This window comes from Hyla sarda, unplaced genomic scaffold (assembly GCF_029499605.1).
Source record: "Hyla sarda isolate aHylSar1 unplaced genomic scaffold, aHylSar1.hap1 scaffold_772, whole genome shotgun sequence".
In the NCBI taxonomy this organism is placed as follows: domain Eukaryota; kingdom Metazoa; phylum Chordata; class Amphibia; order Anura; family Hylidae; genus Hyla; species Hyla sarda.
Window position 1 is genome coordinate 67,032 of NW_026610795.1, and position 23,742 is coordinate 90,773.

Genomic DNA, 23,742 nt, shown 5'->3' on the forward strand with positions numbered 1-23,742 from the left:
AAACACACACACAAGCACACACCTACCTTTGTTGCCTGCAGATGCCTCCTTGGCTGTCCCCAAACGGTATCAAACCAACACCCACGGGAAGCTGTAAGCATAGAGGACATGCCTGCACCCCATTGGACTTACCTGTGTGGGTTAAATCCGGGTTATTTGACAACCTATGGCGGTGATGGTTCTGCTCAGGCAGAGCAGTGCTGATGCTCCTCATAAAGCTGTCGCTGCTGTGAAGGTTCTAGGTGACATCACAAATCCCTATGGTTACATACACAACAAAGCTGGGTTGTTGTTGTTTACACTCTGCAAGGCCTGTGGAAGTGAGTGACATCATAGCACTGTAGTTCTGAGGGTTCTAGATGGATGCAACAATCTCCTGTTGCTTCTATGAAGGCCATAATAGACGACATCACCAAACAGCTCCATAGTCACATACACAGCAAAGGAGAGATGTTGTTTACACCTAGTGATGTCAGTGGTATTGAGTGACATCACAGCACAGTGCTAAGGCTCCTGGGCCTGGACACAGCAGCGGCTGCAATATCTCAACGGAGAATACGTTTATATATATGTGTGTGTGTGCGCGTATATATATATATATATATATATATATATATATATATATATATTTCTCCGCCGAAATCACTTTTAAACCCATTTCCACCTTTTTTTCCCTTCTCTTCCTCTTACTTTTTTTTCACGTTTTTTTACGTTTTTCTCCTTTTCGCCTCTTTTCTGGGCGTATTATTCTTCTTTTTCTTCTTTTTTTTCGTCTAATGCATACCCCATCAGTGCAGCAATGCTTATTCAATACCGCCAGCAGATGGAGACACTGGGGGATAATTTTCTAAGGATTTATACTGATTTTTCCTGTCTGAATTTGTCGCACAGAAAGTTGCAGGCCAAATATGTGTGACATTTCTGCGACTTTAGCTTCTAGAGCATTTTTACAACATTATACATAGGTGCTGAATACATAAAAAGCGACTGTTCAGCGACAGACAAGTCGCATCGGCTGAAAGTAGGCCAGAATGTCAGTCCATGTTGGAGCAGGTTTAGATACAGTCTAAAGTATAGATCTCAAAGTCTGTGCACAGAATTTAGCAAGGGCCTCGCACCTTCTGATGCATCAGGTAGGTGCACAATAGCATAGCCTAACCCTCTGTACTTTGGTCTATATTGATGCGGGACATAGACAGCCAGCTGATGACCAATCCATTAGTGCAATGGATGGCTGGAAGCATTTGTCTTTGCCTTTGCAATACCACAGAAGCAATGCATGGTCAATGTACAGCAATGACACACCTGTGTGAACAGCCAGGAGACCCCCCCCCCCCCCCCCCCCCATGTTATGTTACATAGTTACATAGTTAGTACGGTCGAAAAAAGACATATGTCCATCAAGTTCAACCAGGGAATTAAGGGGTAGGGGTGTGGCGCGATATTGGGGAAGGGATGAGATTTTATATTTCTTCATAAGCATTAATCTTATTTTGTCAATTAGGAACATTCAGCACCCACCCGCTATCAAGGCAGCTGCCTATCATGTCATGCCCTACCTGCACAGGTGTGCTGGCTACTCAAATGATCCAATTAAGGAGGCCATTTAGTCAGCAGCAGCAGAAGTCCTGTGCCTGGACGCTCCAACAGCGGCCAGACACAAGCAGAAGCAGCAGAAGCAGCAGCAGCAGCACCACCTTTTGTTTTTTGGCTGCAGCAGCAAGGCCCACAGGGCTGGCTAGCTGGCTAGCCAGCAAGCAGGTAGCAATGAAAGTAGGAATCTTTCTTTTTAACCCTGTAAGGGGGTGGTGCACTGTACCCGAAGATACTGCCATATCGGGTCAATGCATAGGGCGACGGAAGCAAGCTTCGAAATCGGCCCCCGTTCTCAAAAATCCATTTAATATATGGTCCCCAGATAGGGGACGTATCAGATATTAAACTGATAAGAACAGATACTACACTTGATATTAGCCAAAAGGCCGAGAAGCGATAACCGTGAAAGGGGCGGGCCCAACAAGGTCCCCTTCATGGGCACTATCACTGCTTGCTGTCAGGGAGGCTGCCAGACAATTTTCCATGCACACTCTGGGCTGGGGGGCAGTCAACCACCAGTACACACAGCAGAACCTAAACCCATACCATTATTGCTAAGCAGCAAGACAGGGGCCCATTGCACTCCCACGGGGCCTTTTTAAATGCAATCCATAACCCGGATTTGCCAGGAACCCTTCTTACTCCTCCTACTTGCATGTGACACTGGGCTTAGGATCTGCATAGGAAACACACACACAAGCACACACCTACCTTTGTTGCCTGCAGATGCCTCCTTGGCTGTCCCCAAACGGTATCAAACCAACACCCACGGGAAGCTGTAAGCATAGAGGACATGCCTGCACCCCATTGGACTTACCTGTGTGGGTTAAATCCGGGTTATTTGACAACCTATGGCGGTGATGGTTCTGCTCAGGCAGAGCAGTGCTGATGCTCCTCATAAAGCTGTCGCTGCTGTGAAGGTTCTAGGTGACATCACAAATCCCTATGGTTACATACACAACAAAGCTGGGTTGTTGTTGTTTACACTCTGCAAGGCCTGTGGAAGTGAGTGACATCATAGCACTGTAGTTCTGAGGGTTCTAGATGGATGCAACAATCTCCTGTTGCTTCTATGAAGGCCATAATAGACGACATCACCAAACAGCTCCATAGTCACATACACAGCAAAGGAGAGATGTTGTTTACACCTAGTGATGTCAGTGGTATTGAGTGACATCACAGCACAGTGCTAAGGCTCCTGGGCCTGGACACAGCAGCGGCTGCAATATCTCAACGGAGAATACGTTTATATATATGTGTGTGTGTGCGCGTATATATATATATATATATATATATATATATATATATATATTTCTCCGCCGAAATCACTTTTAAACCCATTTCCACCTTTTTTTCCCTTCTCTTCCTCTTACTTTTTTTTCACGTTTTTTTACGTTTTTCTCCTTTTCGCCTCTTTTCTGGGCGTATTATTCTTCTTTTTCTTCTTTTTTTTCGTCTAATGCATACCCCATCAGTGCAGCAATGCTTATTCAATACCGCCAGCAGATGGAGACACTGGGGGATAATTTTCTAAGGATTTATACTGATTTTTCCTGTCTGAATTTGTCGCACAGAAAGTTGCAGGCCAAATATGTGTGACATTTCTGCGACTTTAGCTTCTAGAGCATTTTTACAACATTATACATAGGTGCTGAATACATAAAAAGCGACTGTTCAGCGACAGACAAGTCGCATCGGCTGAAAGTAGGCCAGAATGTCAGTCCATGTTGGAGCAGGTTTAGATACAGTCTAAAGTATAGATCTCAAAGTCTGTGCACAGAATTTAGCAAGGGCCTCGCACCTTCTGATGCATCAGGTAGGTGCACAATAGCATAGCCTAACCCTCTGTACTTTGGTCTATATTGATGCGGGACATAGACAGCCAGCTGATGACCAATCCATTAGTGCAATGGATGGCTGGAAGCATTTGTCTTTGCCTTTGCAATACCACAGAAGCAATGCATGGTCAATGTACAGCAATGACACACCTGTGTGAACAGCCAGGAGACCCCCCCCATGTTATGTTACATAGTTACATAGTTAGTACGGTCGAAAAAAGACATATGTCCATCAAGTTCAACCAGGGAATTAAGGGGTAGGGGTGTGGCGCGATATTGGGGAAGGGATGAGATTTTATATTTCTTCATAAGCATTAATCTTATTTTGTCAATTAGGAACATTCAGCACCCACCCGCTATCAAGGCAGCTGCCTATCATGTCATGCCCTACCTGCACAGGTGTGCTGGCTACTCAAATGATCCAATTAAGGAGGCCATTTAGTCAGCAGCAGCAGAAGTCCTGTGCCTGGACGCTCCAACAGCGGCCAGACACAAGCAGAAGCAGCAGAAGCAGCAGCAGCAGCACCACCTTTTGTTTTTTGGCTGCAGCAGCAAGGCCCACAGGGCTGGCTAGCTGGCTAGCCAGCAAGCAGGTAGCAATGAAAGTAGGAATCTTTCTTTTTAACCCTGTAAGGGGGTGGTGCACTGTACCCGAAGATACTGCCATATCGGGTCAATGCATAGGGCGACGGAAGCAAGCTTCGAAATCGGCCCCCGTTCTCAAAAATCCATTTAATATATGGTCCCCAGATAGGGGACGTATCAGATATTAAACTGATAAGAACAGATACTACACTTGATCTTAGCCAAAAGGCCGAGAAGCGATAACCGTGAAAGGGGCGGGCCCAACAAGGTCCCCTTCATGGGCACTATCACTGCTTGCTGTCAGGGAGGCTGCCAGACAATTTTCCATGCACACTCTGGGCTGGGGGGCAGTCAACCACCAGTACACACAGCAGAACCTAAACCCATACCATTATTGCTAAGCAGCAAGACAGGGGCCCATTGCACTCCCACGGGGCCTTTTTAAATGCAATCCATAACCCGGATTTGCCAGGAACCCTTCTTACTCCTCCTACTTGCATGTGACACTGGGCTTAGGATCTGCATAGGAAACACACACACAAGCACACACCTACCTTTGTTGCCTGCAGATGCCTCCTTGGCTGTCCCCAAACGGTATCAAACCAACACCCACGGGAAGCTGTAAGCATAGAGGACATGCCTGCACCCCATTGGACTTACCTGTGTGGGTTAAATCCGGGTTATTTGACAACCTATGGCGGTGATGGTTCTGCTCAGGCAGAGCAGTGCTGATGCTCCTCATAAAGCTGTCGCTGCTGTGAAGGTTCTAGGTGACATCACAAATCCCTATGGTTACATACACAACAAAGCTGGGTTGTTGTTGTTTACACTCTGCAAGGCCTGTGGAAGTGAGTGACATCATAGCACTGTAGTTCTGAGGGTTCTAGATGGATGCAACAATCTCCTGTTGCTTCTATGAAGGCCATAATAGACGACATCACCAAACAGCTCCATAGTCACATACACAGCAAAGGAGAGATGTTGTTTACACCTAGTGATGTCAGTGGTATTGAGTGACATCACAGCACAGTGCTAAGGCTCCTGGGCCTGGACACAGCAGCGGCTGCAATATCTCAACGGAGAATACGTTTATATATATGTGTGTGTGTGCGCGTATATATATATATATATATATATATATATATATATATATATATATTTCTCCGCCGAAATCACTTTTAAACCCATTTCCACCTTTTTTTCCCTTCTCTTCCTCTTACTTTTTTTTCACGTTTTTTTACGTTTTTCTCCTTTTCGCCTCTTTTCTGGGCGTATTATTCTTCTTTTTCTTCTTTTTTTTCGTCTAATGCATACGCCATCAGTGCAGCAATGCTTATTTAATACCGCCAGCAGATGGAGACACTGGGGGATAATTTTCTAAGGATTTATACTGATTTTTCCTGTCTGAATTTGTCGCACAGAAAGTTGCAGGCCAAATATGTGTGACATTTCTGCGACTTTAGCTTCTAGAGCATTTTTACAACATTATACATAGGTGCTGAATACATAAAAAGCGACTGTTCAGCGACAGACAAGTCGCATCGGCTGAAAGTAGGCCAGAATGTCAGTCCATGTTGGAGCAGGTTTAGATACAGTCTAAAGTATAGATCTCAAAGTCTGTGCACAGAATTTAGCAAGGGCCTCGCACCTTCTGATGCATCAGGTAGGTGCACAATAGCATAGCCTAACCCTCTGTACTTTGGTCTATATTGATGCGGGACATAGACAGCCAGCTGATGACCAATCCATTAGTGCAATGGATGGCTGGAAGCATTTGTCTTTGCCTTTGCAATACCACAGAAGCAATGCATGGTCAATGTACAGCAATGACACACCTGTGTGAACAGCCAGGAGACCCCCCCCCCCCCCCCCCATGTTATGTTACATAGTTACATAGTTAGTACGGTCGAAAAAAGACATATGTCCATCAAGTTCAACCAGGGAATTAAGGGGTAGGGGTGTGGCGCGATATTGGGGAAGGGATGAGATTTTATATTTCTTCATAAGCATTAATCTTATTTTGTCAATTAGGAACATTCAGCACCCACCCGCTATCAAGGCAGCTGCCTATCATGTCATGCCCTACCTGCACAGGTGTGCTGGCTACTCAAATGATCCAATTAAGGAGGCCATTTAGTCAGCAGCAGCAGAAGTCCTGTGCCTGGACGCTCCAACAGCGGCCAGACACAAGCAGAAGCAGCAGAAGCAGCAGCAGCAGCACCACCTTTTGTTTTTTGGCTGCAGCAGCAAGGCCCACAGGGCTGGCTAGCTGGCTAGCCAGCAAGCAGGTAGCAATGAAAGTAGGAATCTTTCTTTTTAACCCTGTAAGGGGGTGGTGCACTGTACCCGAAGATACTGCCATATCGGGTCAATGCATAGGGCGACGGAAGCAAGCTTCGAAATCGGCCCCCGTTCTCAAAAATCCATTTAATATATGGTCCCCAGATAGGGGACGTATCAGATATTAAACTGATAAGAACAGATACTACACTTGATCTTAGCCAAAAGGCCGAGAAGCGATAACCGTGAAAGGGGCGGGCCCAACAAGGTCCCCTTCATGGGCACTATCACTGCTTGCTGTCAGGGAGGCTGCCAGACAATTTTCCATGCACACTCTGGGCTGGGGGGCAGTCAACCACCAGTACACACAGCAGAACCTAAACCCATACCATTATTGCTAAGCAGCAAGACAGGGGCCCATTGCACTCCCACGGGGCCTTTTTAAATGCAATCCATAACCCGGATTTGCCAGGAACCCTTCTTACTCCTCCTACTTGCATGTGACACTGGGCTTAGGATCTGCATAGGAAACACACACACAAGCACACACCTACCTTTGTTGCCTGCAGATGCCTCCTTGGCTGTCCCCAAACGGTATCAAACCAACACCCACGGGAAGCTGTAAGCATAGAGGACATGCCTGCACCCCATTGGACTTACCTGTGTGGGTTAAATCCGGGTTATTTGACAACCTATGGCGGTGATGGTTCTGCTCAGGCAGAGCAGTGCTGATGCTCCTCATAAAGCTGTCGCTGCTGTGAAGGTTCTAGGTGACATCACAAATCCCTATGGTTACATACACAACAAAGCTGGGTTGTTGTTGTTTACACTCTGCAAGGCCTGTGGAAGTGAGTGACATCATAGCACTGTAGTTCTGAGGGTTCTAGATGGATGCAACAATCTCCTGTTGCTTCTATGAAGGCCATAATAGACGACATCACCAAACAGCTCCATAGTCACATACACAGCAAAGGAGAGATGTTGTTTACACCTAGTGATGTCAGTGGTATTGAGTGACATCACAGCACAGTGCTAAGGCTCCTGGGCCTGGACACAGCAGCGGCTGCAATATCTCAACGGAGAATACGTTTATATATATGTGTGTGTGTGCGCGTATATATATATATATATATATATATATATATATATATATATATATATATTTCTCCGCCGAAATCACTTTTAAACCCATTTCCACCTTTTTTTCCCTTCTCTTCCTCTTACTTTTTTTTCACGTTTTTTTACGTTTTTCTCCTTTTCGCCTCTTTTCTGGGCGTATTATTCTTCTTTTTCTTCTTTTTTTTCGTCTAATGCATACCCCATCAGTGCAGCAATGCTTATTCAATACCGCCAGCAGATGGAGACACTGGGGGATAATTTTCTAAGGATTTATACTGATTTTTCCTGTCTGAATTTGTCGCACAGAAAGTTGCAGGCCAAATATGTGTGACATTTCTGCGACTTTAGCTTCTAGAGCATTTTTACAACATTATACATAGGTGCTGAATACATAAAAAGCGACTGTTCAGCGACAGACAAGTCGCATCGGCTGAAAGTAGGCCAGAATGTCAGTCCATGTTGGAGCAGGTTTAGATACAGTCTAAAGTATAGATCTCAAAGTCTGTGCACAGAATTTAGCAAGGGCCTCGCACCTTCTGATGCATCAGGTAGGTGCACAATAGCATAGCCTAACCCTCTGTACTTTGGTCTATATTGATGCGGGACATAGACAGCCAGCTGATGACCAATCCATTAGTGCAATGGATGGCTGGAAGCATTTGTCTTTGCCTTTGCAATACCACAGAAGCAATGCATGGTCAATGTACAGCAATGACACACCTGTGTGAACAGCCAGGAGACCCCCCCCCCCCCCCCCATGTTATGTTACATAGTTACATAGTTAGTACGGTCGAAAAAAGACATATGTCCATCAAGTTCAACCAGGGAATTAAGGGGTAGGGGTGTGGCGCGATATTGGGGAAGGGATGAGATTTTATATTTCTTCATAAGCATTAATCTTATTTTGTCAATTAGGAACATTCAGCACCCACCCGCTATCAAGGCAGCTGCCTATCATGTCATGCCCTACCTGCACAGGTGTGCTGGCTACTCAAATGATCCAATTAAGGAGGCCATTTAGTCAGCAGCAGCAGAAGTCCTGTGCCTGGACGCTCCAACAGCGGCCAGACACAAGCAGAAGCAGCAGAAGCAGCAGCAGCAGCACCACCTTTTGTTTTTTGGCTGCAGCAGCAAGGCCCACAGGGCTGGCTAGCTGGCTAGCCAGCAAGCAGGTAGCAATGAAAGTAGGAATCTTTCTTTTTAACCCTGTAAGGGGGTGGTGCACTGTACCCGAAGATACTGCCATATCGGGTCAATGCATAGGGCGACGGAAGCAAGCTTCGAAATCGGCCCCCGTTCTCAAAAATCCATTTAATATATGGTCCCCAGATAGGGGACGTATCAGATATTAAACTGATAAGAACAGATACTACACTTGATCTTAGCCAAAAGGCCGAGAAGCGATAACCGTGAAAGGGGCGGGCCCAACAAGGTCCCCTTCATGGGCACTATCACTGCTTGCTGTCAGGGAGGCTGCCAGACAATTTTCCATGCACACTCTGGGCTGGGGGGCAGTCAACCACCAGTACACACAGCAGAACCTAAACCCATACCATTATTGCTAAGCAGCAAGACAGGGGCCCATTGCACTCCCACGGGGCCTTTTTAAATGCAATCCATAACCCGGATTTGCCAGGAACCCTTCTTACTCCTCCTACTTGCATGTGACACTGGGCTTAGGATCTGCATAGGAAACACACACACAAGCACACACCTACCTTTGTTGCCTGCAGATGCCTCCTTGGCTGTCCCCAAACGGTATCAAACCAACACCCACGGGAAGCTGTAAGCATAGAGGACATGCCTGCACCCCATTGGACTTACCTGTGTGGGTTAAATCCGGGTTATTTGACAACCTATGGCGGTGATGGTTCTGCTCAGGCAGAGCAGTGCTGATGCTCCTCATAAAGCTGTCGCTGCTGTGAAGGTTCTAGGTGACATCACAAATCCCTATGGTTACATACACAACAAAGCTGGGTTGTTGTTGTTTACACTCTGCAAGGCCTGTGGAAGTGAGTGACATCATAGCACTGTAGTTCTGAGGGTTCTAGATGGATGCAACAATCTCCTGTTGCTTCTATGAAGGCCATAATAGACAACATCACCAAACAGCTCCATAGTCACATACACAGCAAAGGAGAGATGTTGTTTACACCTAGTGATGTCAGTGGTATTGAGTGACATCACAGCACAGTGCTAAGGCTCCTGGGCCTGGACACAGCAGCGGCTGCAATATCTCAACGGAGAATACGTTTATATATATGTGTGTGTGTGCGCGTATATATATATATATATATATATATATATATATATATATATATTTCTCCGCCGAAATCACTTTTAAACCCATTTCCACCTTTTTTTCCCTTCTCTTCCTCTTACTTTTTTTTCACGTTTTTTTACGTTTTTCTCCTTTTCGCCTCTTTTCTGGGCGTATTATTCTTCTTTTTCTTCTTTTTTTTCGTCTAATGCATACCCCATCAGTGCAGCAATGCTTATTCAATACCGCCAGCAGATGGAGACACTGGGGGATAATTTTCTAAGGATTTATACTGATTTTTCCTGTCTGAATTTGTCGCACAGAAAGTTGCAGGCCAAATATGTGTGACATTTCTGCGACTTTAGCTTCTAGAGCATTTTTACAACATTATACATAGGTGCTGAATACATAAAAAGCGACTGTTCAGCGACAGACAAGTCGCATCGGCTGAAAGTAGGCCAGAATGTCAGTCCATGTTGGAGCAGGTTTAGATACAGTCTAAAGTATAGATCTCAAAGTCTGTGCACAGAATTTAGCAAGGGCCTCGCACCTTCTGATGCATCAGGTAGGTGCACAATAGCATAGCCTAACCCTCTGTACTTTGGTCTATATTGATGCGGGACATAGACAGCCAGCTGATGACCAATCCATTAGTGCAATGGATGGCTGGAAGCATTTGTCTTTGCCTTTGCAATACCACAGAAGCAATGCATGGTCAATGTACAGCAATGACACACCTGTGTGAACAGCCAGGAGACCCCCCCCCCCCCCCATGTTATGTTACATAGTTACATAGTTAGTACGGTCGAAAAAAGACATATGTCCATCAAGTTCAACCAGGGAATTAAGGGGTAGGGGTGTGGCGCGATATTGGGGAAGGGATGAGATTTTATATTTCTTCATAAGCATTAATCTTATTTTGTCAATTAGGAACATTCAGCACCCACCCGCTATCAAGGCAGCTGCCTATCATGTCATGCCCTACCTGCACAGGTGTGCTGGCTACTCAAATGATCCAATTAAGGAGGCCATTTAGTCAGCAGCAGCAGAAGTCCTGTGCCTGGACGCTCCAACAGCGGCCAGACACAAGCAGAAGCAGCAGAAGCAGCAGCAGCAGCACCACCTTTTGTTTTTTGGCTGCAGCAGCAAGGCCCACAGGGCTGGCTAGCTGGCTAGCCAGCAAGCAGGTAGCAATGAAAGTAGGAATCTTTCTTTTTAACCCTGTAAGGGGGTGGTGCACTGTACCCGAAGATACTGCCATATCGGGTCAATGCATAGGGCGACGGAAGCAAGCTTCGAAATCGGCCCCCGTTCTCAAAAATCCATTTAATATATGGTCCCCAGATAGGGGACGTATCAGATATTAAACTGATAAGAACAGATACTACACTTGATCTTAGCCAAAAGGCCGAGAAGCGATAACCGTGAAAGGGGCGGGCCCAACAAGGTCCCCTTCATGGGCACTATCACTGCTTGCTGTCAGGGAGGCTGCCAGACAATTTTCCATGCACACTCTGGGCTGGGGGGCAGTCAACCACCAGTACACACAGCAGAACCTAAACCCATACCATTATTGCTAAGCAGCAAGACAGGGGCCCATTGCACTCCCACGGGGCCTTTTTAAATGCAATCCATAACCCGGATTTGCCAGGAACCCTTCTTACTCCTCCTACTTGCATGTGACACTGGGCTTAGGATCTGCATAGGAAACACACACACAAGCACACACCTACCTTTGTTGCCTGCAGATGCCTCCTTGGCTGTCCCCAAACGGTATCAAACCAACACCCACGGGAAGCTGTAAGCATAGAGGACATGCCTGCACCCCATTGGACTTACCTGTGTGGGTTAAATCCGGGTTATTTGACAACCTATGGCGGTGATGGTTCTGCTCAGGCAGAGCAGTGCTGATGCTCCTCATAAAGCTGTCGCTGCTGTGAAGGTTCTAGGTGACATCACAAATCCCTATGGTTACATACACAACAAAGCTGGGTTGTTGTTGTTTACACTCTGCAAGGCCTGTGGAAGTGAGTGACATCATAGCACTGTAGTTCTGAGGGTTCTAGATGGATGCAACAATCTCCTGTTGCTTCTATGAAGGCCATAATAGACGACATCACCAAACAGCTCCATAGTCACATACACAGCAAAGGAGAGATGTTGTTTACACCTAGTGATGTCAGTGGTATTGAGTGACATCACAGCACAGTGCTAAGGCTCCTGGGCCTGGACACAGCAGCGGCTGCAATATCTCAACGGAGAATACGTTTATATATATGTGTGTGTGTGCGCGTATATATACATATATATATATATATATATATATATATATATATATATATATATATATTCTCCGCCGAAATCACTTTTAAACCCATTTCCACCTTTTTTTCCCTTCTCTTCCTCTTACTTTTTTTTCACGTTTTTTTACGTTTTTCTCCTTTTCGCCTCTTTTCTGGGCGTATTATTCTTCTTTTTCTTCTTTTTTTTCGTCTAATGCATACCCCATCAGTGCAGCAATGCTTATTCAATACCGCCAGCAGATGGAGACACTGGGAGATAATTTTCTAAGGATTTATACTGATTTTTCCTGTCTGAATTTGTCGCACAGAAAGTTGCAGGCCAAATATGTGTGACATTTCTGCGACTTTAGCTTCTAGAGCATTTTTACAACATTATACATAGGTGCTGAATACATAAAAAGCGACTGTTCAGCGACAGACAAGTCGCATCGGCTGAAAGTAGGCCAGAATGTCAGTCCATGTTGGAGCAGGTTTAGATACAGTCTAAAGTATAGATCTCAAAGTCTGTGCACAGAATTTAGCAAGGGCCTCGCACCTTCTGATGCATCAGGTAGGTGCACAATAGCATAGCCTAACCCTCTGTACTTTGGTCTATATTGATGCGGGACATAGACAGCCAGCTGATGACCAATCCATTAGTGCAATGGATGGCTGGAAGCATTTGTCTTTGCCTTTGCAATACCACAGAAGCAATGCATGGTCAATGTACAGCAATGACACACCTGTGTGAACAGCCAGGAGACCCCCCCCCCCCCCCCCCCATGTTATGTTACATAGTTACATAGTTAGTACGGTCGAAAAAAGACATATGTCCATCAAGTTCAACCAGGGAATTAAGGGGTAGGGGTGTGGCGCGATATTGGGGAAGGGATGAGATTTTATATTTCTTCATAAGCATTAATCTTATTTTGTCAATTAGGAACATTCAGCACCCACCCGCTATCAAGGCAGCTGCCTATCATGTCATGCCCTACCTGCACAGGTGTGCTGGCTACTCAAATGATCCAATTAAGGAGGCCATTTAGTCAGCAGCAGCAGAAGTCCTGTGCCTGGACGCTCCAACAGCGGCCAGACACAAGCAGAAGCAGCAGAAGCAGCAGCAGCAGCACCACCTTTTGTTTTTTGGCTGCAGCAGCAAGGCCCACAGGGCTGGCTAGCTGGCTAGCCAGCAAGCAGGTAGCAATGAAAGTAGGAATCTTTCTTTTTAACCCTGTAAGGGGGTGGTGCACTGTACCCGAAGATACTGCCATATCGGGTCAATGCATAGGGCGACGGAAGCAAGCTTCGAAATCGGCCCCCGTTCTCAAAAATCCATTTAATATATGGTCCCCAGATAGGGGACGTATCAGATATTAAACTGATAAGAACAGATACTACACTTGATCTTAGCCAAAAGGCCGAGAAGCGATAACCGTGAAAGGGGCGGGCCCAACAAGGTCCCCTTCATGGGCACTATCACTGCTTGCTGTCAGGGAGGCTGCCAGACAATTTTCCATGCACACTCTGGGCTGGGGGGCAGTCAACCACCAGTACACACAGCAGAACCTAAACCCATACCATTATTGCTAAGCAGCAAGACAGGGGCCCATTGCACTCCCACGGGGCCTTTTTAAATGCAATCCATAACCCGGATTTGCCAGGAACCCTTCTTACTCCTCCTACTTGCATGTGACACTGGGCTTAGGATCTGCATAGGAAACACACACACAAGCACACACCTACCTTTGTTGCCTGCAGATGCCTCCTTGGCTGTCCCCAAACGGTATCAAACCAACACCCACGGGAAGCTGTAAGCATAGAGGACATGCCTGCACCCCATTGGACTTACCTGTGTGGGTTAAATCCGGGTTATTTGACAACCTATGGCGGTGATGGTTCTGCTCAGGCAGAGCAGTGCTGATGCTCCTCATAAAGCTGTCGCTGCTGTGAAGGTTCTAGGTGACATCACAAATCCCTATGGTTACATACACAACAAAGCTGGGTTGTTGTTGTTTACACTCTGCAAGGCCTGTGGAAGTGAGTGACATCATAGCACTGTAGTTCTGAGGGTTCTAGATGGATGCAACAATCTCCTGTTGCTTCTATGAAGGCCATAATAGACGACATCACCAAACAGCTCCATAGTCACATACACAGCAAAGGAGAGATGTTGTTTACACCTAGTGATGTCAGTGGTATTGAGTGACATCACAGCACAGTGCTAAGGCTCCTGGGCCTGGACACAGCAGCGGCTGCAATATCTCAACGGAGAATACGTTTATATATATGTGTGTGTGTGCGCGTATATATATATATATATATATATATATATATATATATATATTTCTCCGCCGAAATCACTTTTAAACCCATTTCCACCTTTTTTTCCCTTCTCTTCCTCTTACTTTTTTTTCACGTTTTTTTACGTTTTTCTCCTTTTCGCCTCTTTTCTGGGCGTATTATTCTTCTTTTTCTTCTTTTTTTTCGTCTAATGCATACCCCATCAGTGCAGCAATGCTTATTCAATACCGCCAGCAGATGGAGACACTGGGGGATAATTTTCTAAGGATTTATACTGATTTTTCCTGTCTGAATTTGTCGCACAGAAAGTTGCAGGCCAAATATGTGTGACATTTCTGCGACTTTAGCTTCTAGAGCATTTTTACAACATTATACATAGGTGCTGAATACATAAAAAGCGACTGTTCAGCGACAGACAAGTCGCATCGGCTGAAAGTAGGCCAGAATGTCAGTCCATGTTGGAGCAGGTTTAGATACAGTCTAAAGTATAGATCTCAAAGTCTGTGCACAGAATTTAGCAAGGGCCTCGCACCTTCTGATGCATCAGGTAGGTGCACAATAGCATAGCCTAACCCTCTGTACTTTGGTCTATATTGATGCGGGACATAGACAGCCAGCTGATGACCAATCCATTAGTGCAATGGATGGCTGGAAGCATTTGTCTTTGCCTTTGCAATACCACAGAAGCAATGCATGGTCAATGTACAGCAATGACACACCTGTGTGAACAGCCAGGAGACCCCCCCCCCCCCCCCATGTTATGTTACATAGTTACATAGTTAGTACGGTCGAAAAAAGACATATGTCCATCAAGTTCAACCAGGGAATTAAGGGGTAGGGGTGTGGCGCGATATTGGGGAAGGGATGAGATTTTATATTTCTTCATAAGCATTAATCTTATTTTGTCAATTAGGAACATTCAGCACCCACCCGCTATCAAGGCAGCTGCCTATCATGTCATGCCCTACCTGCACAGGTGTGCTGGCTACTCAAATGATCCAATTAAGGAGGCCATTTAGTCAGCAGCAGCAGAAGTCCTGTGCCTGGACGCTCCAACAGCGGCCAGACACAAGCAGAAGCAGCAGAAGCAGCAGCAGCAGCACCACCTTTTGTTTTTTGGCTGCAGCAGCAAGGCCCACAGGGCTGGCTAGCTGGCTAGCCAGCAAGCAGGTAGCAATGAAAGTAGGAATCTTTCTTTTTAACCCTGTAAGGGGGTGGTGCACTGTACCCGAAGATACTGCCATATCGGGTCAATGCATAGGGCGACGGAAGCAAGCTTCGAAATCGGCCCCCGTTCTCAAAAATCCATTTAATATATGGTCCCCAGATAGGGGACGTATCAGATATTAAACTGATAAGAACAGATACTACACTTGATCTTAGCCAAAAGGCCGAGAAGCGATAACCGTGAAAGGGGCGGGCCCAACAAGGTCCCCTTCATGGGCACTATCACTGCTTGCTGTCAGGGAGGCTGCCAGACAATTTTCCATGCACACTCTGGGCTGGGGGGCAGTCAACCACCAGTACACACAGCAGAACCTAAACCCATACCATTATTGCTAAGCAGCAAGACAGGGGCCCATTGCACTCCCACGGGGCCTTTTTAAATGCAATCCATAACCCGGATTTGCCAGGAACCCTTCTTACTCCTCCTACTTGCATGTGACACTGGGCTTAGGATCTGCATAGGAAACACACACACAAGCACACACCTACCTTTGTTGCCTGCAGATGCCTCCTTGGCTGTCCCCAAACGGTATCAAACCAACACCCACGGGAAGCTGTAAGCATAGAGGACATGCCTGCACCCCATTGGACTTACCTGTGTGGGTTAAATCCGGGTTATTTGACAACCTATGGCGGTGATGGTTCTGCTCAGGCAGAGCAGTGCTGATGCTCCTCATAAAGCTGTCGCTGCTGTGAAGGTTCTAGGTGACATCACAAATCCCTATGGTTACATACACAACAAAGCTGGGTTGTTGTTGTTTACACTCTGCAAGGCCTGTGGAAGTGAGTGACATCATAGCACTGTAGTTCTGAGGGTTCTAGATGGATGCAACAATCTCCTGTTGCTTCTATGAAGGCCATAATAGACGACATCACCAAACAGCTCCATAGTCACATACACAGCAAAGGAGAGATGTTGTTTACACCTAGTGATGTCAGTGGTATTGAGTGACATCACAGCACAGTGCTAAGGCTCCTGGGCCTGGACACAGCAGCGGCTGCAATATCTCAACGGAGAATACGTTTATATATATGTGTGTGTGTGCGCGGTGTGCGCGTATATATATATATATATATATATATATATATATATATATATATATATATTTCTCCGCCGAAATCACTTTTAAACCCATTTCCACCTTTTTTTCCCTTCTCTTCCTCTTACTTTTTTTTCACGTTTTTTTACGTTTTTCTCCTTTTCGCCTCTTTTCTGGGCGTATTATTCTTCTTTTTCTTCTTTTTTTTCGTCTAATGCATACCCCATCAGTGCAGCAATGCTTATTCAATACCGCCAGCAGATGGAGACACTGGGGGATAATTTTCTAAGGATTTATACTGATTTTTCCTGTCTGAATTTGTCGCACAGAAAGTTGCAGGCCAAATATGTGTGACATTTCTGCGACTTTAGCTTCTAGAGCATTTTTACAACATTATACATAGGTGCTGAATACATAAAAAGCGACTGTTCAGCGACAGACAAGTCGCATCGGCTGAAAGTAGGCCAGAATGTCAGTCCATGTTGGAGCAGGTTTAGATACAGTCTAAAGTATAGATCTCAAAGTCTGTGCACAGAATTTAGCAAGGGCCTCGCACCTTCTGATGCATCAGGTAGGTGCACAATAGCATAGCCTAACCCTCTGTACTTTGGTCTATATTGATGCGGGACATAGACAGCCAGCTGATGACCAATCCATTAGTGCAATGGATGGCTGGAAGCATTTGTTTTTGCCTTTGCAATACCACAGAAGCAATGCATGGTCAATGTACAGCAATGACACACCTGTGTGAACAGCCAGGAGACCCCCCCCCCCCCCCCCCCCATGTTATGTTACATAGTTACATAGTTAGTACGGTCGAAAAAAGACATATGTCCATCAAGTTCAACCAGGGAATTAAGGGGTAGGGGTGTGGCGCGATATTGGGGAAGGGATGAGATTTTATATTTCTTCATAAGCATTAATCTTATTTTGTCAATTAGGAACATTCAGCACCCACCCGCTATCAAGGCAGCTGCCTATCATGTCATGCCCTACCTGCACAGGTGTGCTGGCTACTCAAATGATCCAATTAAGGAGGCCATTTAGTCAGCAGCAGCAGAAGTCCTGTGCCTGGACGCTCCAACAGCGGCCAGACACAAGCAGAAGCAGCAGAAGCAGCAGCAGCAGCACCACCTTTTGTTTTTTGGCTGCAGCAGCAAGGCCCACAGGGCTGGCTAGCTGGCTAGCCAGCAAGCAGGTAGCAATGAAAGTAGGAATCTTTCTTTTTAACCCTGTAAGGGGGTGGTGCACTGTACCCGAAGATACTGCCATATCGGGTCAATGCATAGGGCGACGGAAGCAAGCTTCGAAATCGGCCCCCGTTCTCAAAAATCCATTTAATATATGGTCCCCAGATAGGGGACGTATCAGATATTAAACTGATAAGAACAGATACTACACTTGATCTTAGCCAAAAGGCCGAGAAGCGATAACCGTGAAAGGGGCGGGCCCAACAAGGTCCCCTTCATGGGCACTATCACTGCTTGCTGTCAGGGAGGCTGCCAGACAATTTTCCATGCACACTCTGGGCTGGGGGGCAGTCAACCACCAGTACACACAGCAGAACCTAAACCCATACCATTATTGCTAAGCAGCAAGACAGGGGCCCATTGCACTCCCACGGGGCCTTTTTAAATGCAATCCATAACCCGGATTTGCCAGGAACCCTTCTTACTCCTCCTACTTGCATGTGACACTGGGCTTAGGATCTGCATAGGAAACACACACACAAGCACACACCTACCTTTGTTGCCTGCAGATGCCTCCTTGGCTGTCCCCAAACGGTATCAAACCAACACCCACGGGAAGCTGTAAGCATAGAGGACATGCCTGCACCCCATTGGACTTACCTGTGTGGGTTAAATCCGGGTTATTTGACAACCTATGGCGGTGATGGTTCTGCTAGTGCTGATGCTCCTCATAAAGCTGTCGCTGCTGTGAAGGTTCTAGGTGACATCACAAATCCCTATGGTTACATACACAACAAAGCTGGGTTGTTGTTGTTTACACTCTGCAAGGCCTGTGGAAGTGAGTGACATCATAGCACTGTAGTTCTGAGGGTTCTAGATGGATGCAACAATCTCCTGTTGCTTCTATGAAGGCCATAATAGACGACATCACCAAACAGCTCCATAGTCACATACACAGCAAAGGAGAGATGTTGTTTACACCTAGTGATGTCAGTGGTATTGAGTGACATCACAGCACAGTGCTAAGGCTCCTGGGCCTGGACACAGCAGCGGCTGCAATATCTCAACGGAGAATACGTTTATATATATGTGTGTGTGTGCGCGTATATATATATATATATATATATATATATATATATATATATATATTTCTCCGCCGAAATCACTTTTAAACCCATTTCCACCTTTTTTTCCCTTCTCTTCCTCTTACTTTTTTTTCACGTTTTTTTACGTTTTTCTCCTTTTCGCCTCTTTTCTGGGCGTATTATTCTTCTTTTTCTTCTTTTTTTTCGTCTAATGCATACCCCATCAGTGCAGCAATGCTTATTCAATACCGCCAGCAGATGGAGACACTGGGGGATAATTTTCTAAGGATTTATACTGATTTTTCCTGTCTGAATTTGTCGCACAGAAAGTTGCAGGCCAAATATGTGTGACATTTCTGCGACTTTAGCTTCTAGAGCATTTTTACAACATTATACATAGGTGCTGAATACATAAAAAGCGACTGTTCAGCGACAGACAAGTCGCATCGGCTGAAAGTAGGCCAGAATGTCAGTCCATGTTGGAGCAGGTTTAGATACAGTCTAAAGTATAGATCTCAAAGTCTGTGCACAGAATTTAGCAAGGGCCTCGCACCTTCTGATGCATCAGGTAGGTGCACAATAGCATAGCCTAACCCTCTGTACTTTGGTCTATATTGATGCGGGACATAGACAGCCAGCTGATGACCAATCCATTAGTGCAATGGATGGCTGGAAGCATTTGTCTTTGCCTTTGCAATACCACAGAAGCAATGCATGGTCAATGTACAGCAATGACACACCTGTGTGAACAGCCAGGAGACCCCCCCCCCCCCCCATGTTATGTTACATAGTTACATAGTTAGTACGGTCGAAAAAAGACATATGTCCATCAAGTTCAACCAGGGAATTAAGGGGTAGGGGTGTGGCGCGATATTGGGGAAGGGATGAGATTTTATATTTCTTCATAAGCATTAATCTTATTTTGTCAATTAGGAACATTCAGCACCCACCCGCCCCACCCGCTATCAAGGCAGCTGCCTATCATGTCATGCCCTACCTGCACAGGTGTGCTGGCTACTCAAATGATCCAATTAAGGAGGCCATTTAGTCAGCAGCAGCAGAAGTCCTGTGCCTGGACGCTCCAACAGCGGCCAGACACAAGCAGAAGCAGCAGAAGCAGCAGCAGCACCACCTTTTGTTTTTTGGCTGCAGCAGCAGCAAGGCCCACAGGGCTGGCTAGCTGGCTAGCCAGCAAGCAGGTAGCAATGAAAGTAGGAATCTTTCTTTTTAACCCTGTAAGGGGGTGGTGCACTGTACCCGAAGATACTGCCATATCGGGTCAATGCATAGGGCGACGGAAGCAAGCTTCGAAATCGGCCCCCGTTCTCAAAAATCCATTTAATATATGGTCCCCAGATAGGGGACGTATCAGATATTAAACTGATAAGAACAGATACTACACTTGATCTTAGCCAAAAGGCCGAGAAGCGATAACCGTGAAAGGGGCGGGCCCAACAAGGTCCCCTTCATGGGCACTATCACTGCTTGCTGTCAGGGAGGCTGCCAGACAATTTTCCATGCACACTCTGGGCTGGGGGGCAGTCAACCACCAGTACACACAGCAGAACCTAAACCCATACCATTATTGCTAAGCAGCAAGACAGGGGCCCATTGCACTCCCACGGGGCCTTTTTAAATGCAATCCATAACCCGGATTTGCCAGGAACCCTTCTTACTCCTCCTACTTGCATGTGACACTGGGCTTAGGATCTGCATAGGAAACACACACACAAGCACACACCTACCTTTGTTGCCTGCAGATGCCTCCTTGGCTGTCTCCAAACGGTATCAAACCAACACCCACGGGAAGCTGTAAGCATAGAGGACATGCCTGCACCCCATTGGACTTACCTGTGTGGGTTAAATCCGGGTTATTTGACAACCTATGGCGGTGATGGTTCTGCTCAGGCAGAGCAGTGCTGATGCTCCTCATAAAGCTGTCGCTGCTGTGAAGGTTCTAGGTGACATCACAAATCCCTATGGTTACATACACAACAAAGCTGGGTTGTTGTTGTTTACACTCTGCAAGGCCTGTGGAAGTGAGTGACATCATAGCACTGTAGTTCTGAGGGTTCTAGATGGATGCAACAATCTCCTGTTGCTTCTATGAAGGCCATAATAGACGACATCACCAAACAGCTCCATAGTCACATACACAGCAAAGGAGAGATGTTGTTTACACCTAGTGATGTCAGTGGTATTGAGTGACATCACAGCACAGTGCTAAGGCTCCTGGGCCTGGACACAGCAGCGGCTGCAATATCTCAACGGAGAATACGTTTATATATATGTGTGTGTGTGCGCGTATATATATATATATATATATATATATATATATATATATATATATATATATATATTTCTTTCTCCGCCGAAATCACTTTTAAACCCATTTCCACCTTTTTTCCCCTTCTCTTCCTCTTACTTTTTTTTCACGTTTTTTTACGTTTTTCTCCTTTTCGCCTCTTTTCTGGGCGTATTATTCTTCTTTTTCTTCTTTTTTTTCGTCTAATGCATACCCCATCAGTGCAGCAATGCTTATTCAATACCGCCAGCAGATGGAGACACTGGGGGATAATTTTCTAAGGATTTATACTGATTTTTCCTGTCTGAATTTGTCGCACAGAAAGTTGCAGGCCAAATATGTGTGACATTTCTGCGACTTTAGCTTCTAGAGCATTTTTACAACATTATACATAGGTGCTGAATACATAAAAAGCGACTGTTCAGCGACAGACAAGTCGCATCGGCTGAAAGTAGGCCAGAATGTCAGTCCATGTTGGAGCAGGTTTAGATACAGTCTAAAGTATAGATCTCAAAGTCTGTGCACAGAATTTAGCAAGGGCCTCGCACCTTCTGATGCATCAGGTAGGTGCACAATAGCATAGCCTAACCCTCTGTACTTTGGTCTATATTGATGCGGGACATAGACAGCCAGCTGATGACCAATCCATTAGTGCAATGGATGGCTGGAAGCATTTGTCTTTGCCTTTGCAATACCACAGAAGCAATGCATGGTCAATGTACAGCAATGACACACCTGTGTGAACAGCCAGGAGACCCCCCCCCCCCCCATGTTATGTTACATAGTTACATAGTTAGTACGGTCGAAAAAAGACATATGTCCATCAAGTTCAACCAGGGAATTAAGGGGTAGGGGTGTGGCGCGATATTGGGGAAGGGATGAGATTTTATATTTCTTCATAAGCATTAATCTTATTTTGTCAATTAGGAACATTCAGCACCCACCCGCTATCAAGGCAGCTGCCTATCATGTCATGCCCTACCTGCACAGGTGTGCTGGCTACTCAAATGATCCAATTAAGGAGGCCATTTAGTCAGCAGCAGCAGAAGTCCTGTGCCTGGACGCTCCAACAGCGGCCAGACACAAGCAGAAGCAGCAGAAGCAGCAGCAGCACCACCTTTTGTTTTTTGGCTGCAGCAGCAGCAAGGCCCACAGGGCTGGCTAGCTGGCTAGCCAGCAAGCAGGTAGCAATGAAAGTAGGAATCTTTCTTTTTAACCCTGTAAGGGGGTGGTGCACTGTACCCGAAGATACTGCCATATCGGGTCAATGCATAGGGCGACGGAAGCAAGCTTCGAAATCGGCCCCCGTTCTCAAAAATCCATTTAATATATGGTCCCCAGATAGGGGACGTATCAGATATTAAACTGATAAGAACAGATACTACACTTGATCTTAGCCAAAAGGCCGAGAAGCGATAACCGTGAAAGGGGCGGGCCCAACAAGGTCCCCTTCATGGGCACTATCACTGCTTGCTGTCAGGGAGGCTGCCAGACAATTTTCCATGCACACTCTGGGCTGGGGGGCAGTCAACCACCAGTACACACAGCAGAACCTAAACCCATACCATTATTGCTAAGCAGCAAGACAGGGGCCCATTGCACTCCCACGGGGCCTTTTTAAATGCAATCCATAACCCGGATTTGCCAGGAACCCTTCTTACTCCTCCTACTTGCATGTGACACTGGGCTTAGGATCTGCATAGGAAACACACACACAAGCACACACCTACCTTTGTTGCCTGCAGATGCCTCCTTGGCTGTCCCCAAACGGTATCAAACCAACACCCACGGGAAGCTGTAAGCATAGAGGACATGCCTGCACCCCATTGGACTTACCTGTGTGGGTTAAATCCGGGTTATTTGACAACCTATGGCGGTGATGGTTCTGCTCAGGCAGAGCAGTGCTGATGCTCCTCATAAAGCTGTCGCTGCTGTGAAGGTTCTAGGTGACATCACAAATCCCTATGGTTACATACACAACAAAGCTGGGTTGTTGTTGTTTACACTCTGCAAGGCCTGTGGAAGTGAGTGACATCATAGCACTGTAGTTCTGAGGGTTCTAGATGGATGCAACAATCTCCTGTTGCTTCTATGAAGGCCATAATAGACGACATCACCAAACAGCTCCATAGTCACATACACAGCAAAGGAGAGATGTTGTTTACACCTAGTGATGTCAGTGGTATTGAGTGACATCACAGCACAGTGCTAAGGCTCCTGGGCCTGGACACAGCAGCGGCTGCAATATCTCAACGGAGAATACGTTTATATATATGTGTGTGTGTGCGCGTATATATATATATATATATATATATATATATATATATATATATTTCTTCGCCGAAATCACTTTTAAACCCATTTCCACCTTTTTTTCCCTTCTCTTCCTCTTACTTTTTTTTCACGTTTTTTTACGTTTTTCTCCTTTTCGCCTCTTTTCTGGGCGTATTATTCTTCTTTTTCTTCTTTTTTTTCGTCTAATGCATACCCCATCAGTGCAGCAATGCTTATTCAATACCGCCAGCAGATGGAGACACTGGGGGATAATTTTCTAAGGATTTATACTGATTTTTCCTGTCTGAATTTGTCGCACAGAAAGTTGCAGGCCAAATATGTGTGACATTTCTGCGACTT

The 23,742-nt window shown here is 45.9% G+C and overlaps 10 non-coding genes across 10 annotated transcripts; all 10 read right to left on the bottom strand.

Annotated features, from left to right (window-relative positions):
- Window positions 1-1,803: 1,803 nt before the first annotated feature.
- On the bottom strand, window positions 1,804-1,994 carry LOC130346079 (U2 spliceosomal RNA). Its single transcript, XR_008884452.1, has one exon. It is a non-coding gene; the product is annotated as a U2 spliceosomal RNA (small nuclear RNA).
- Window positions 1,995-4,069: 2,075 nt separating this feature from the next.
- On the bottom strand, window positions 4,070-4,260 carry LOC130346113 (U2 spliceosomal RNA). The gene has a single exon (XR_008884481.1). It is a non-coding gene; the product is annotated as a U2 spliceosomal RNA (small nuclear RNA).
- A 2,089-nt stretch (window positions 4,261-6,349) lies between these two features.
- LOC130346114 (U2 spliceosomal RNA) lies at window positions 6,350-6,540 on the bottom strand. The gene has a single exon (XR_008884482.1). It is a non-coding gene; the product is annotated as a U2 spliceosomal RNA (small nuclear RNA).
- A 2,092-nt stretch (window positions 6,541-8,632) lies between these two features.
- Window positions 8,633-8,823, bottom strand: LOC130346115 (U2 spliceosomal RNA). The gene has a single exon (XR_008884483.1). It is a non-coding gene; the product is annotated as a U2 spliceosomal RNA (small nuclear RNA).
- Window positions 8,824-10,907: 2,084 nt separating this feature from the next.
- Window positions 10,908-11,098, bottom strand: LOC130346116 (U2 spliceosomal RNA). Its single transcript, XR_008884484.1, has one exon. It is a non-coding gene; the product is annotated as a U2 spliceosomal RNA (small nuclear RNA).
- Window positions 11,099-13,199: 2,101 nt separating this feature from the next.
- On the bottom strand, window positions 13,200-13,390 carry LOC130346118 (U2 spliceosomal RNA). Its single transcript, XR_008884485.1, has one exon. It is a non-coding gene; the product is annotated as a U2 spliceosomal RNA (small nuclear RNA).
- A 2,083-nt stretch (window positions 13,391-15,473) lies between these two features.
- On the bottom strand, window positions 15,474-15,664 carry LOC130346120 (U2 spliceosomal RNA). The gene has a single exon (XR_008884487.1). It is a non-coding gene; the product is annotated as a U2 spliceosomal RNA (small nuclear RNA).
- A 2,104-nt stretch (window positions 15,665-17,768) lies between these two features.
- On the bottom strand, window positions 17,769-17,959 carry LOC130346121 (U2 spliceosomal RNA). The gene has a single exon (XR_008884488.1). It is a non-coding gene; the product is annotated as a U2 spliceosomal RNA (small nuclear RNA).
- Window positions 17,960-20,044: 2,085 nt separating this feature from the next.
- On the bottom strand, window positions 20,045-20,235 carry LOC130346122 (U2 spliceosomal RNA). Its single transcript, XR_008884489.1, has one exon. It is a non-coding gene; the product is annotated as a U2 spliceosomal RNA (small nuclear RNA).
- A 2,099-nt stretch (window positions 20,236-22,334) lies between these two features.
- LOC130346123 (U2 spliceosomal RNA) lies at window positions 22,335-22,525 on the bottom strand. The gene has a single exon (XR_008884490.1). It is a non-coding gene; the product is annotated as a U2 spliceosomal RNA (small nuclear RNA).
- Window positions 22,526-23,742: the final 1,217 nt, after the last annotated feature.